Here is a 13173-nt window from a genome sequence, read left to right on the forward strand (position 1 = left end):
TCTTCCTCTGTCTGGCGCCATTCAGCCTGTCTGTCCTCGATTATGCTAATTTTCTCTATGTTGTCTGCACGGGCATTCAGGGAATCCGTATTCTGTTTTATCTGGTCCATTGTGTTTTTCATCTCAAGTAATTCTGTTTGATTCTTCTTTATGATTTCAATCTCTTTTGTGAAGTAACTCCAGAACTCGGCTTCTTTCTCTATCTTTCTCTCTACCTCATTGAGTTTTTTGATTATAGCTGCTCTGAATTCGTTATCACTTAGTTTACCTAATTCCAAGTCCTCAGGACTTAATTCTGTGTTTTTATTGTTTTCCTTCTGGTCTGGGGCTTTTATAAATTGCTGGATGGTAGAGGAGCGTTTTTTTCTCATGGTGGTAGAATTCAGTTGCAGTTACAGCCTGCAGCCACTAGATGGGGGTCGAGAGCGGCGTGTTAGCTCTCCGCCTTGGGGCAAGATGGCAGCACCCACTGGCTTTGCTGGGGGGCGAGGGGCTGTTACTCACACGTGCCGGACTGGGTTCAGATCAGTTCTGTTCTCTGGTCTCCCAAGGCCCTTAATTTATGGGGTCCCCGCGGACGGAAGCTTTCCCCCCGTCAGGGGGTCTCCACTGAATCAGCAGCAGGAGTCCTGGATGATCCCCGGGTCGCGCGGCCCCTCCCCCGCTCCTTCCCGACGGGCGCCGCAGCGATCACAGACTCTAGGGGAGGGAGTGGTGTTCTCTCCTACCGTTCCAGCGCCTCTGAAGGTGTAAAGCTAGGTTATGATCTCCGCCTTCTTGGCATTGTAGGTCTCTAACGAGCTGGCATTATGTTTATTCTCTGAAATTCAGTTCTTCCAATCTTTTGTTGTATTTTGGAGAGGAGAGAATCCCGGGTCAGCTCACCCTGCCATTTTTCTCCGCCCACCCTGCTCTGGAATAATTTAAATAGCATGGGAATTATCTGCTCCTTGAAAGTTTGAAACAATCCACTCACTTGTGAAGCTGGGCCTAGGTCTTTGAAGTGATCCTCTTTGACAGTCAGGCACGGTCCTTCGAAGAAAAGCAACGCAACGTAACAACAATCATAACAATCTAAAGTAGACAGGAACAAAAATTGGAGAACGAAAAATCAGGAGGTAAAGAGTTACTGTGACAATTTTCTTATCTCTAGAGGATGAATCAAAGATAACTTTTCATTTTTGAAGTTGAAAAATTGAGAATTATAGACTTAAGCATGGCGCTTAACATCATAAAAATAAACACTAGCAGAACGCAAAACAGATTGCCTATGGTCCCATTGAGAAGATTTTAAAAAAGAAGAAAAAAGAAAACCTAGATGAATAAAAACTAGACTATTGGTGGTGAGCACGATGCACACTGTAGAGAAACTGATATATAATAATGTACACCTGAAATTACATAATGTCATAAGCCAATATGACCTCAATAAAATAATTAAATAAAAAAAGAAAACAAAATGCAAAAATAAAAGTATGTTTTTCCACGAAAAGAAGAAAACCTAGCCCTTGGAGCAACAGATAGAAAACAAAGGAAACGGGGCTGGGTGTGGGAGGAATGGAGTAGCTTGTGCACTTTTCTCTTGGTGTCTTCGTTTTTACTTTGACTTAAATTATTTTGAGGGGCTGGCCCCGTGGCCGAGTGGTTAAGTTCGTGCGCTCCGCTTCAGCGGCCCAGGGTTTCGCCGGTTCGGATCCTGGGCGCGGACACAGCACCGCTCATCAGGCCACGGGGAGGCGGCGTCCCACATGCCACAACCAGAAGGACCCACAACTAGAATACACAACTATGTACTGGGGGGCTTTGGGGAGAAGAAGAAGAAAGAAGAAGAAGAAGATTTGCAACAGTTGTTAGGTGCCAATCTTTGAGAAAATAGAAAAAACAAAGAAAAAAATAAATTATTTTGCATATGGAGATACCTAGGCTGAGCTATGCTCCTGTGGCCTGTACCTAGTTTCGGAAAGAAGACATGTTCTTATCTCTTTTTGGTTCCTTTTTATTTCGATGAGTCTTTCCTAGGGGAATGATACAAATGAACATTTACTCAACCATCAAGTCCCAACTTTACATTGAATGAAAAAAAATATGCCCTCTAAATATGTTTATTGCTCCTGAATTAGTCTTGCCAAAAAACCTTATTAACTGCTGACCTAGATGATCTCTATGGGTCCTTCCAGCTCCCTCTGTGTCTCTTTCTGTGTCTCTGTCTCTGTCTCTCTCTCTCTCTCACTCAGAGACACACATACACAAATCTAAGACCTGTCTCTGAACACTGTGTGACCCCACAACACCACAAGGCGGAAGCAATAGGGAAGCAGTTTGGGTTTGTAGTAGAAAGAATGTTCTGATCACCAGAGGCGTTCACAGATACAACCATCTCACAAGGTGGGGAGCTCTCTCTGAGAGGTGTGTAAGCCCAGGCTGGATAACCACCACCTCAAAGAGGTTTTCAGGCCATTTAACTGTCTAGTGGGAGCTTCTTTCTAGCTCACCTGAGAAATTAGAGAACAAGGAAGCTTTCTTTTACTTGGAGGTGGGAAGTGAACTGGAAGGGAAGCACAGAAAGCCCCAGGGCATGGGGAATGCTGGGCTGGGAGCTGGGGGGCACTAAAGGAAGTTTGCTGGGCCCTTTTTTCCCAATTGGGTCCTCTTTCTAGAACCACAGAAATGTTAATCCCTCCCCCAGGCCCTGATCAGTCTGGAGGGGCTGAGGAACACACAAGTATTATTGTAGGAGTAGCCTAAAATGGAGACACCACAACTGCAATGTTGGCTGCAGCCCTTGTTCCTAAGCGCAAAACTGCTGCTTCGGCCAGCTTGGAGTGTTGTTCAAGGTACTACTGGAACCTCGGCTTCTTATTGTTCCCCAGGATGGAAATCAAGAGAGAGAACAAACGGGAGTAGAAAAGTGAAAGTTCATTAGCTCGTGCACAAGGGAGCCTGTGCAGAAAGGAAAGGGGCAGGTGACTGGCTCGGTAGGGAAGAGGATTGTGGGGCTTTTATTAGGCAAAGGCTGGGGAGCAGTGCCTTGTCATGGCATGTAGAGGTGGGGTTGTGTTTGCATCTGCCCTGTCGTGTAGCATGCTACTACGTGCAATGCGTGTATCATTAGCATGCTAGCTCTCCACCCCTGGGTGTGATATTTAGAGTGGTAATGGGGCTAGGCTCACCTTCAGTGGACTCCAGGGTGCTAGGGTGCATGCGTAAGCCCAGGAGAGTCCAGAGGCTGCAGAATGTGGATCTTGGTGGCCTCTAGCTGATTCTCCTAGCTTGTCTATTGTTTAGGGGCCCTATCTTGTTAGGCCAGGGGCATTGCAGATGGCCCTGTCATATTAGGCTGGTTCCTGTCTCAAAGGGACTCTTTCTACGGAATGGGCTAGAATGATTGGAACATGTTCGGAAGTGTGTAAGCAGTGCTTCTGAACTATTTGTGGGGCTTGAAAACAGCTTGTTCTCTTAAGTATCCTATTCAGTTCAACCAAATATATTGAATATCTCCAATAGCAGGCACTGCTGGTTGGGTAGAGGCCCAGGAAGGCCAAGCAAGGAGCCCCAAAATAATTAAGACTGTGTTTATGCTCTCCAAGGCGACCTCACAGCCTTGGAGGTCAGACCTACACAAATCCAAGTGACCGCCAACCCCAGGTCCGTCAGTAAGTGCCGTGGTCCAGTAAGAAGATGAGGAAGTGAAGTGGGAACGCTGTAGGCCAGCTTGGGGTGATTGGAGCAGGACAGAAGAGGGAATGAGGAGTCTTGAAAGATCAGCTTAGATTTAGGTGGGCAGCCCTTAAAGGAAGGGCATTCCAGGCCAAGAGGACCCCGATGGACAAACACAAAAGTGGCAGTGAATAGAGAAGAGTTGCTTGCATCTCCAGCACGTTTCCCTCCATTCCTGCAAAAGCCTCTACCTCCTTTTGGGGTTTCCATCCCTCTGTCACACTCTGGGGGTGACAGGAGCTTCACCGCCAGGGCCCTGCCCCTTCACGCTTGCCAATCAAAGCACCACTTCTCCCCGGCCACAGTGATCTGTTCGAGGTGAATCTGTGGCTTGGGGCCATCTAATCAAAGTGAAACCCAGGATTTGGTGGGTGCATGTGCTCTGTTGCTCTTTTGAACCTGTGAGAAACAGAATCTGAAGCCCTGGCCATCTGGAAACCGTTGGGGGTTGGGGGGGGACTGCAGTTACCGGGGTGGCTCAAGTGAAGCCACCCTGGGAAATCACCAAACTGAATCAGCTCCTAGGAAGTGGCTAATAAGGCCTTCCTGGAAGTGGAGGTGAGTTCAAAGTTCTTGGAAAATCTCAATCAGCATTTTGTTTGGAAAAAAGAGGAAGGAAACGGGTAGCAACCACAGTGTTTTCCCGTGTTCACGAAGCCACTTTATCTAGGTTTCTCAGCTACCTTGAAAAGAAGGGGAAACTCAGGTATTCTAGCCCCTGAGGAGTGGCCTCTCTAAGGAGTAGTAAGTGGGAATTCTTGGGCCCGTGGCAGTCTGATGTGAACTGAGTTAGTGTTTGTCCATTCTGAGGAATGCAAACATCACTGAGGGGTCCTAGGAGTATCCAGTTTTTGATCTCGAGGACCGGCCCCTGTAGCAACTTCATGAGCTGCCTTCCTGGAGGGCCCAGACTCAGCGACCAGCCACACCTAAGAATAGATAATATTTTTGCAACTTGCTCCACCCTTTGAGGAAAAAATTCTTCTGTAGTGCGGAGTTAGAATGTTACTCTAAAGGCAGTAGAATCCATTAAAAGTTTGTTTTTCAGAATGAATGAGACATCAGAGCTCTGCTTTAGGGATAAGGGATCCGATGGCACTTGGGGAAAGAATGGATTGCAAGGAGATTGAATTGGAGGCAAGAAGGTGATTTGAGAGGCTCTCTTTTAATTCATGACAGATGATGGGGAGCTGGCCTGGGGCTGTGGCAGCAGGGAGAGAAGAGGGGACCAAAGTGGTGGATGCTGGGAGTAGAATTAACGTTTGTTTTATGTGGGGAGTAAAGACGAAGGCAGGATCGGAGGTGGTTCCCTGGTTTCTGGCGGGAGGAACTCAGGAAATGGTTCACTGAGATAAACCTTTAAACACCCCTTGAATTACCAATCAAGTAGAATAACTTCACTTTCACATAGACAGCCTTTGTACACTAAAGTTTTTCGTACCTCTGAGCCCCAATCAAAAGGAAAGAATGTGTGAATGTGAGCAAGCACAAACTATCCATTCTAAGATAGAGACACACTCAGTGGCTAAGAATAGGGTGCGAAGGCACTGCTTATTCAAAATATAAATATAGTTTAAAATTTTAAATATATAAATAAAATTTAAAAAATAAAGTTAGCAGCAAGCCAAACGTGTGTCAACAGTCACCCAGCAGGAACTCTCAACAGTGCTGTCGCCAAACTCAGAATTGTTCAGTTGATAATGGTAAGACAGGAGCTTCAGCAGGGCCATGCAGGGACGGCTCTGGCACTCTCCGCGGTGTGATATGCTCTGCATCCTTCTTCCTGTAGGTCTGCAGTAGATAACTATCTGACCGGATTTCAGAGCCTCTCTCCTTTCATATGCACATCCCACCCCTTTCAAGGAAAGCAGCGATAATAAAGTCTAAATCCACAGTTTAAAAGCAGTAAAATTTTTTCCTGAATTTGGACCCACAGCGGATTTTGAGTTTTACATCAGTTGCAAAGCAGTGTCTATTTATTCCTTCTTCTACTGGTGGGGAGACCTGAGGCCCACTACAATGCCTTATGGAAAAGCAGAACCGTTAAACCCTGGTGACACAAAGAAACTGCAGCAGAAGCTTTGAAATTCAAGAACTTTTTGTTTTGCTTTCTTGTGTTGTTTTTGCTTGTTCGTTTACTTTAAGCTCGGTCAAATGTTTAGCTTTGGTGTACTCCCCTCCCTGATCCTTGAAGATAGAAGGGAAGTTCCCCAGGCCAAGGTGGGAAGGGCGATGGGCAGACAGGATTATTGGGAGCAACTCTAATGGTTCCACTCGCATGGAATAGGCAAGAATAGACACTGAATATTAACAGAAGTTTTTCTCCCAGTGGAATTATAGGTGAACTTAATTTCTCCAGATTATCAACCGTGAGCATATATTGCATTTCATTTTACATTGTATTTCAGTAAAAACAAATCAGTGTAAAGATTCCTAGATACTGTAAGACACTCATTAGAATTATTTTGTGGTGTTTTTTTCTGCAAACAAAATACTTTTCTTTAAATAAGAAAAAAATCCTTTTAAATTGCAAGTGATTTCCTTTTTTTTTATTTAATGGAAAAGAATCAGCCGTGATTTTTTTCTCAATGAATAAAAGTGTCCCCAAACAGGCTTGCTCTAAATGTTAAAATTTTAAACATTTCAGCGATGTAATTTGCTAACTCTATGCACAATAGTTAACACGATTAAAAGTTAAAATCTTCCTTAAAACAGTGAAAATCGTTATAGCAAATAATTCAAATTAAAAAAATTCAATGTTTTCCTGAAAAAGCTTTATATTTTAAGGACTTATTAGAAAAATGAAGCTGCAAAGTAATTTGTAAAATAAGATTATACAAACTAATGTGTAATTTACAGTAAAATTAATTTTCCTTACAAAGTTTTAGATATTAAATAAAACCCCATAAATATTAAAAAGAAATTCTTACAAAAGGTGAAGTGACTAAGAGAGCAGGGGGAGGGAGGCTTCTGGGAGTAAGGCGCTGCTCTGTTTCTTCAGCTGAGCACTGGTCCTAACAGGCATATTCGTTTGATTTTTCCTTATGAAATGGGCACTTTTCTGTATGTGTGTTACTCTTCAAAAAATAACAATAAAAACACAAAAGAAGGAGAAGGCAAGCCGAACTGGAGGTCACAGAATTTCAGGATGAAGACGGAGACTAGGTTGTTGGACATTGTGAATAATAATAACAATAGTAGCAATCATGTATATGGCTAATAATTAGTATAGTGAACACTTACCATGTGCAAAGAATTGCTCTAAGTACTTTACGTATGTTAATAAATGTACTAGTCTCTACTTCTGGGAGGCATGTATTATTATAACCCTTATTTTAGAGGTGAGGAAACTGAAGTCAAGAACACAATCCCTGGTAGAAGGGAGGAGGGCAAAAGGGATGATTAGGTATATGTGTATGGTGATGGATTTTAATTAGTCTCTTGGTGGTGAGCATGATGTAATCTACACAGAAATTGAAATATAATGATGTACACCTGAAATATATATAGTGTTATAACCAATGTTACTGCAATAAGAATAAATAAATAAATAAAGCTTTAAGGCAAAAGAAAGAAAACAAATAGGATTCAGTATAGACAACCTGTTAATATAATTCATTACACTAAAAACTAAAGAAAAACTGATTGTCATCTCAACAGATGCAAAAAAGCTATTTCTTAATGTTTAATAAATATTTATATTAAATATATTAAAAAATAAATAGATATGAATGAAATTCCATAATATAAATAAAAAGAATACAATCCCATTTACAAATTGCAACAAAAAGAATAAAATATCTAGGAATAAATTTAACCAAAGAGGTGAAAGACCAATACACTGAAAACTGTAAGACATTACTGAAGGAAATTGAAGGAGATATAAAGAAATGGAAAGATATACCATGCACATGGATTGAAAGAACAAACATACTCAAAATGTCCATACTACCTAAATCAAACTACAGATTCAATGCAACCCCAATCAGAATCCCAACGATATTTTTCACGGAAATAGAACAAAGAATCCTAAAATTTATATGGACCAAAAAACACCCCCAATAGCAAAAGCAATCCTGAGAAAAAAGAACAGAGCTGGAGGCATCATAATCCCTGATCTCAAAATATACTACAAAGCTACAGTAATCAAAACAGCATGGTACTGGCACAAAAACAGACACACAGATAAATGGAACAGAATTGAAAGCCCAGAAATAAAGCCACACATCTATGGACAGCTAATCTTCAACAAAGGAGCCAAGAACATACAATGGAAAAAGGAAAGTCTCTTCAATAAATGATGTTAGGAAAACCGGACAGTCACATGCAAAAGAGTGAAAGTAGACCATTATCTTACACCATACACAAAAATCAACTCAAAATGGATTAAAGACTTGAATGTAAGACCTGAAACTATAAAACTCCTAGAAGAAAACATATGCAGTACACTTTTTGACATGGGTCTTAGCAGCATCTTTTCAAATACCATGTCTACTCAAGCAGGGGCAACAAAAGAAAAAAGAAACAAATGGGACGACATCAGACCAAAGATCTTCTGCAAGGCAAAGGAAAATTAACAAAACGAAAAGACAACTCACCAACTGGAAGAAAATACTTGTAAATCATATATCTAACAAGGAGTGTATTTCCAATTTTATAAAGAACTCATAGAACTTGACAACTGAACTTGGGGCCGGCCCAGTGGGGTAGTGGTTAAGTTTGCATACTCTGCTTTGGCAGCCTGAGCTTCACTAGTTTGGATCCCAGGTGCAGACCTATGCACCACTTATGAAGCCATGTTGTGGCAGGCATCCCACAAATAAAATAGCGGAAGATTGGCAGAGATGTTAGCTCAGGGCTAATCTTTGAGGATTTGCCTCTCTGCCTAACATCTGTGCCAATCTTCCTCAAAAAAAAAAAAAAAACCCAACCTAATCACAAAATGGAGAGAAGATATGAATAGACATTTTTCCAAAGAAGATACACAAATGGCCAATAGGTACATGAAAAGATGTTCGACATCACTAATTATGAGGGAAATAACAATCAAAACTACAATGAGATATCGCCTTACACCTGTTCAAAGTGGCTATAATTACCAGGACAAAAATTAACAAATGTTGGAGAGGATGTGGAGAAAAGGGAACCCTCATACACTGCTGGTGGGAGTGCAAACTGGTGCAGCCACTATGGGAAACAGTATGGAGATTTCTCAAAAAATTAAAAATAGAGGGGCCGGCCCAGTGGCTCAGTGGTTAAGTGCACACACTCCACTTTGGTGGTCCGGGGTTTGCCGGTTCAGATCCCGGGTGTGGACATGGTACTGCTCGACAAGCCATGGTGTGGTAGGCGTCCCACATATAAAGCAGAGGAAGATGGGAACAGATGTTAGCTCAGGGCCAGTCTTCCTCAGCAAAAAAGAGGAGGATTGGCAGCAGATGTTAGCCCACGGCTAATCATCCTCAACAAAAAAAATTAAAAATAGAAAGATTGTACAATCCAGCTATCCCACTACTGGGTATTTACCCAAAGAACTTGAAATCTACAATTCAAAGAGAGTTATGCAGCCCTATGTTCACTGCAGCATTATTCACAATAGCCAAGATGTGGAAGCAACTCAAGTGCCCATTGACTGATTAGTGGGTAAAGAAGATGTGGTGTCTATATATGATGGAATACTACTCAGCCCTAAAAAAGACAAAATCATCCTATTTGCAACAACATGGATTGATCTTGAGGGTATCATGTTAACTGAAATAAGCCAGACAGAGGAAGACAAACACTGCATGATTTCACTCATATGTGGAAGATAAGCAAACACATGGATAAAGAGAACAGATTAATGATTACTAGAGGGGAAGGAGGTTGTGGGGATAGGTAAAAGGGGTAAAGAAGCACATTTATGGTGATGGATAGAAATCAGACTATTTGTGGTGAGCACAATGCAGTCTATACAGAAAATGATAAATAATATTGTACACCTGAAATTATACAATGTTATAAACCATTATGACCTCAATGATATAATTTTTTGGAAGAAGCTGAGTATTTTCTATTAAAAAGAGCTTTTAAGGTTTTGCAGCTATGTAATCTTGTCTTTGAATCTTTTTATCACTTTGGTTAAACAGATAATTAAATATTGTTTCATAATGATCTGTGACCCTATTTAGGCAAGTGTTTTAAAACCTCTTTGATATTTTTGATAAACGTCCCAAAATCAAATTCTAAATGAAGTCTTTTTGAACTCTAGCTAACTTTGGGATTTTTCAGAGGTTCCCTGAAATATCTCAAAGGACTTGTTCTCTCTCCTTGTAAAAAGAGGGATATTAAAATAATTAGGCTTACTTGATGTGTTAAATTACATGGGACTATTGTCAAATAAGAAATAACATTAAGCCTTCTTTATGTTATATCCATAGAAGTATATGTCATAAGAATTCCAGAAATTATGTGAAATTTCTGAAAGTCTAATATGTCCTGGTATAAAATGTTGTCTGTCATCAAAATTGAGACTTACATTAAATATGTATAACAGAACCTATAAAGGTTATGACACATATGAATGAAGTCCTTTCTGCTTCTCCAAAAAAAATTGACACCTCATTCCCAAACTTTTGCTATCCTGGTGTCCTTGTAACATGGCAACAGCCTTCTCCTGAATCAGAGAAATTAAGATGGGTAAACAATGGCTGTAAATTAAACAAATAGAGCTATGGGAAACCCAAGATGGCCACTTCCTTCTTCCTGGTTCCCTGGCAAACTCCATCTCTCAGTTTTTACATTCCTTCACTCACTATAGGAGAAACTATTTCTGTCCCCAGAGGGGTCAGAACTCCTCCCTCTGGGTCCTTTGAGCACGTCCTGCTGGACTTCATTCAATTGCCACTCAGTAGGGGTTATCAATGTGTTCTTGTTATTGTACATATCTTTTCCAGATGGGTTGAAACCTTCCCCTGCCACAAGGCTGATGCCCTCACAGTGGCAATTAAAAGTGTTTAAAAAGATGCGTTTCCCACTTGAGTTATACCTTCCACAGTCTCCAGTGATCATGGCATCCACTTCACTGGGCAAATCTTACAAGCCTTAATAAAAGCCTTGCAAACTTCTTGGAATTATCACTGTCTCTATGACCCTCAGCCATCAGGCAATGTTGAGAGAACTAATGGAAAAACTGTATTCAAGCGGAACAAGAATTAATTACATGGGACTGAGTGAACTGATGAGGATGATTATAAATTTTGTGACTTTTTGCCTGAAAATTACTGTTCTTTAAATCTTTTGTTTTTCCAGCTTTAAGGAAATCCTTTTTTTCCTTTTCTCTTAAGCCATCAACGACTTACAGCAATTTGGTGAACTAGAACTTTGAAAACAGGGTCGAAACAATTACTTTTTCTCCCTACCTGATCCCTCCAGAATTCAGCAATTCTCAGCATTCTTATTTTCATGACAACATATTTATCTGCATAAATTCCATAAGAATTTGTTCTCCCTGTAATGGAACACAATTGGAAACATTAGTTATATTACCAAGGCTTTGACTGAAATGTCATGTTTGAGAAAGACATACATAAACTCAAATATGCCTAAACAACCTTAAGGAATTAAGGTTAAGTCTCTGAAGCCAATAAAGCTCCTTAGAAAAACGGCCTGGTACCTCACTTACAGAGTTCGTGACAACCTAACCAGGTGAGTAAAGAAAGTCACTTCCTGGCAGATGCAAGAACCTCAGTATATGTTGGGATCCTCAAGAAGAGAGGAATTTCCCCAAATCTATAGGTATGACAGGCAGAATATTTGGCTTGGCTCTTTAGCCTCGAGAGGCTATCAAAAGTTCAATCTGGAGATTCTTTATAAAAATTTCCAGCACAGCAGATTTAAAAGAGCCTATAATCAATTGCTATTCTTGCTGTACTTATGTAAATGACTAAGCCAAGTTTATTGAAACTAGAGTTATTTTGCAAACTAATTAGTCTAAATTTGACTATCTTTAATAAAATAAGGGTGATTTTAGAGAGAAAAATTATGTTTCAGTAGAAACTATAACACACTTATGAATATTAGATTCTAGTCCTGTTAATTTTCCTTGAAGTTTTATTTACCTAAAAACTGGACTAGATGCTAAGTTCTTCTGATTTCCTCAAATATTTGGCTACAACGCTACAAGCTATATTTCCAGTTTTTTCTCCCACTTTTGACTGGAATTGTTAAGAACTACAGCTGGCCATTTCCCTGATGCCCTGAAAACTGAAGCTGAACAACTTGATAAAAACCTAAGAGAGATTGCCACAACAGCCCATATTTAAACAATCTTTGTGCATGTTGCTGAGTCAGCCACTCAGAAAGTTTACCTGAACATCCAATGACATCTTCAGAGGCATTTCAAACTACAAAAGACGCTTTGACCTTGACATCTAGAAATCTTCTTGACTGGCTGCACCCTAAGCTCAGAAACTGGTTTATAATTTGCTGCAAGCATTAACCATTGATTTTCTTTGTTTCCATAGAAGTGTCTCCCATTAAATATCTAATTGCTTGCACTGTAAACCTAACTTTGGGAGCCCACTTGCATCACTGCCTCCTGAAATGAGACACAACTGAACTGATCTATTTTCAAGACTAAAAGATTAATTCAATGAAATAATAGAACGATCTACCAGTTCAACTTTTAATATGTGAAATTTCCGGGGGAGTTTCAGAGGAGGGAAATGTTGGGGCCCAGGGCAGGCCACCCCAAAATATCCCACAATAGCATATTGATTATTTTGAATGAAAGTTACTTAAGAAGCAAGGAGGGCATTCTGACCCTCCTGTCTCTGTTCCCCCTGAAAGCAGGAAATCAATCCCCCGTGTGAAAGGTGTTCTCCCTGCATCCTCATCACCAGAGTGAGGGAATTCCAGGCCGAGAAGCCTGTGTAAGGAAACCTTGTGAATTTACTACCTCCAGCCTAAACTCTGCTGAAATTTCTCACTATTTACGTACACCAAACCTAAGTTTCTGTGTCCTGTCAATTCTTCACAAATTTACTGTTTCTTTGTGTAAAAGATATTCATACTGCCTCTTTTGTTCACTCTCTGAAAATCATTTCTTTGTGGTCTCCAATACATACGTATTAAACTGGGTTTTTCTCATGTTAGTCTGGTCTTGTGTCAATTTTGTTATTAATCCAGCCATAAGAACACAAGAAAGGAAGAAAGGGGATTTTCCTGCACTCCGACACTAGTAAAGCTAGTGGCTGGTTTTTAAAGCATGTTCTGCTGACCCTGGGCTTTCAGAGACATGCTACATGGATAACTACAGTGGGAGAACAGCAGAGGACTCTGGAATTGCTAGCGCCCACTTAAAGCAGAGCACCAGCTCTCTTTTAATCTGCTTCCAATTTGACAAAATGGTGGCAGTTGGGGAGAGAAAGATTCTGTAAGGCCCTAGGGGAGCCTCGCAGGGAAAGGATCTGCACT

This window comes from Equus caballus, chromosome X (assembly GCF_041296265.1).
Source record: "Equus caballus isolate H_3958 breed thoroughbred chromosome X, TB-T2T, whole genome shotgun sequence".
NCBI classification, from domain to species: domain Eukaryota; kingdom Metazoa; phylum Chordata; class Mammalia; order Perissodactyla; family Equidae; genus Equus; species Equus caballus.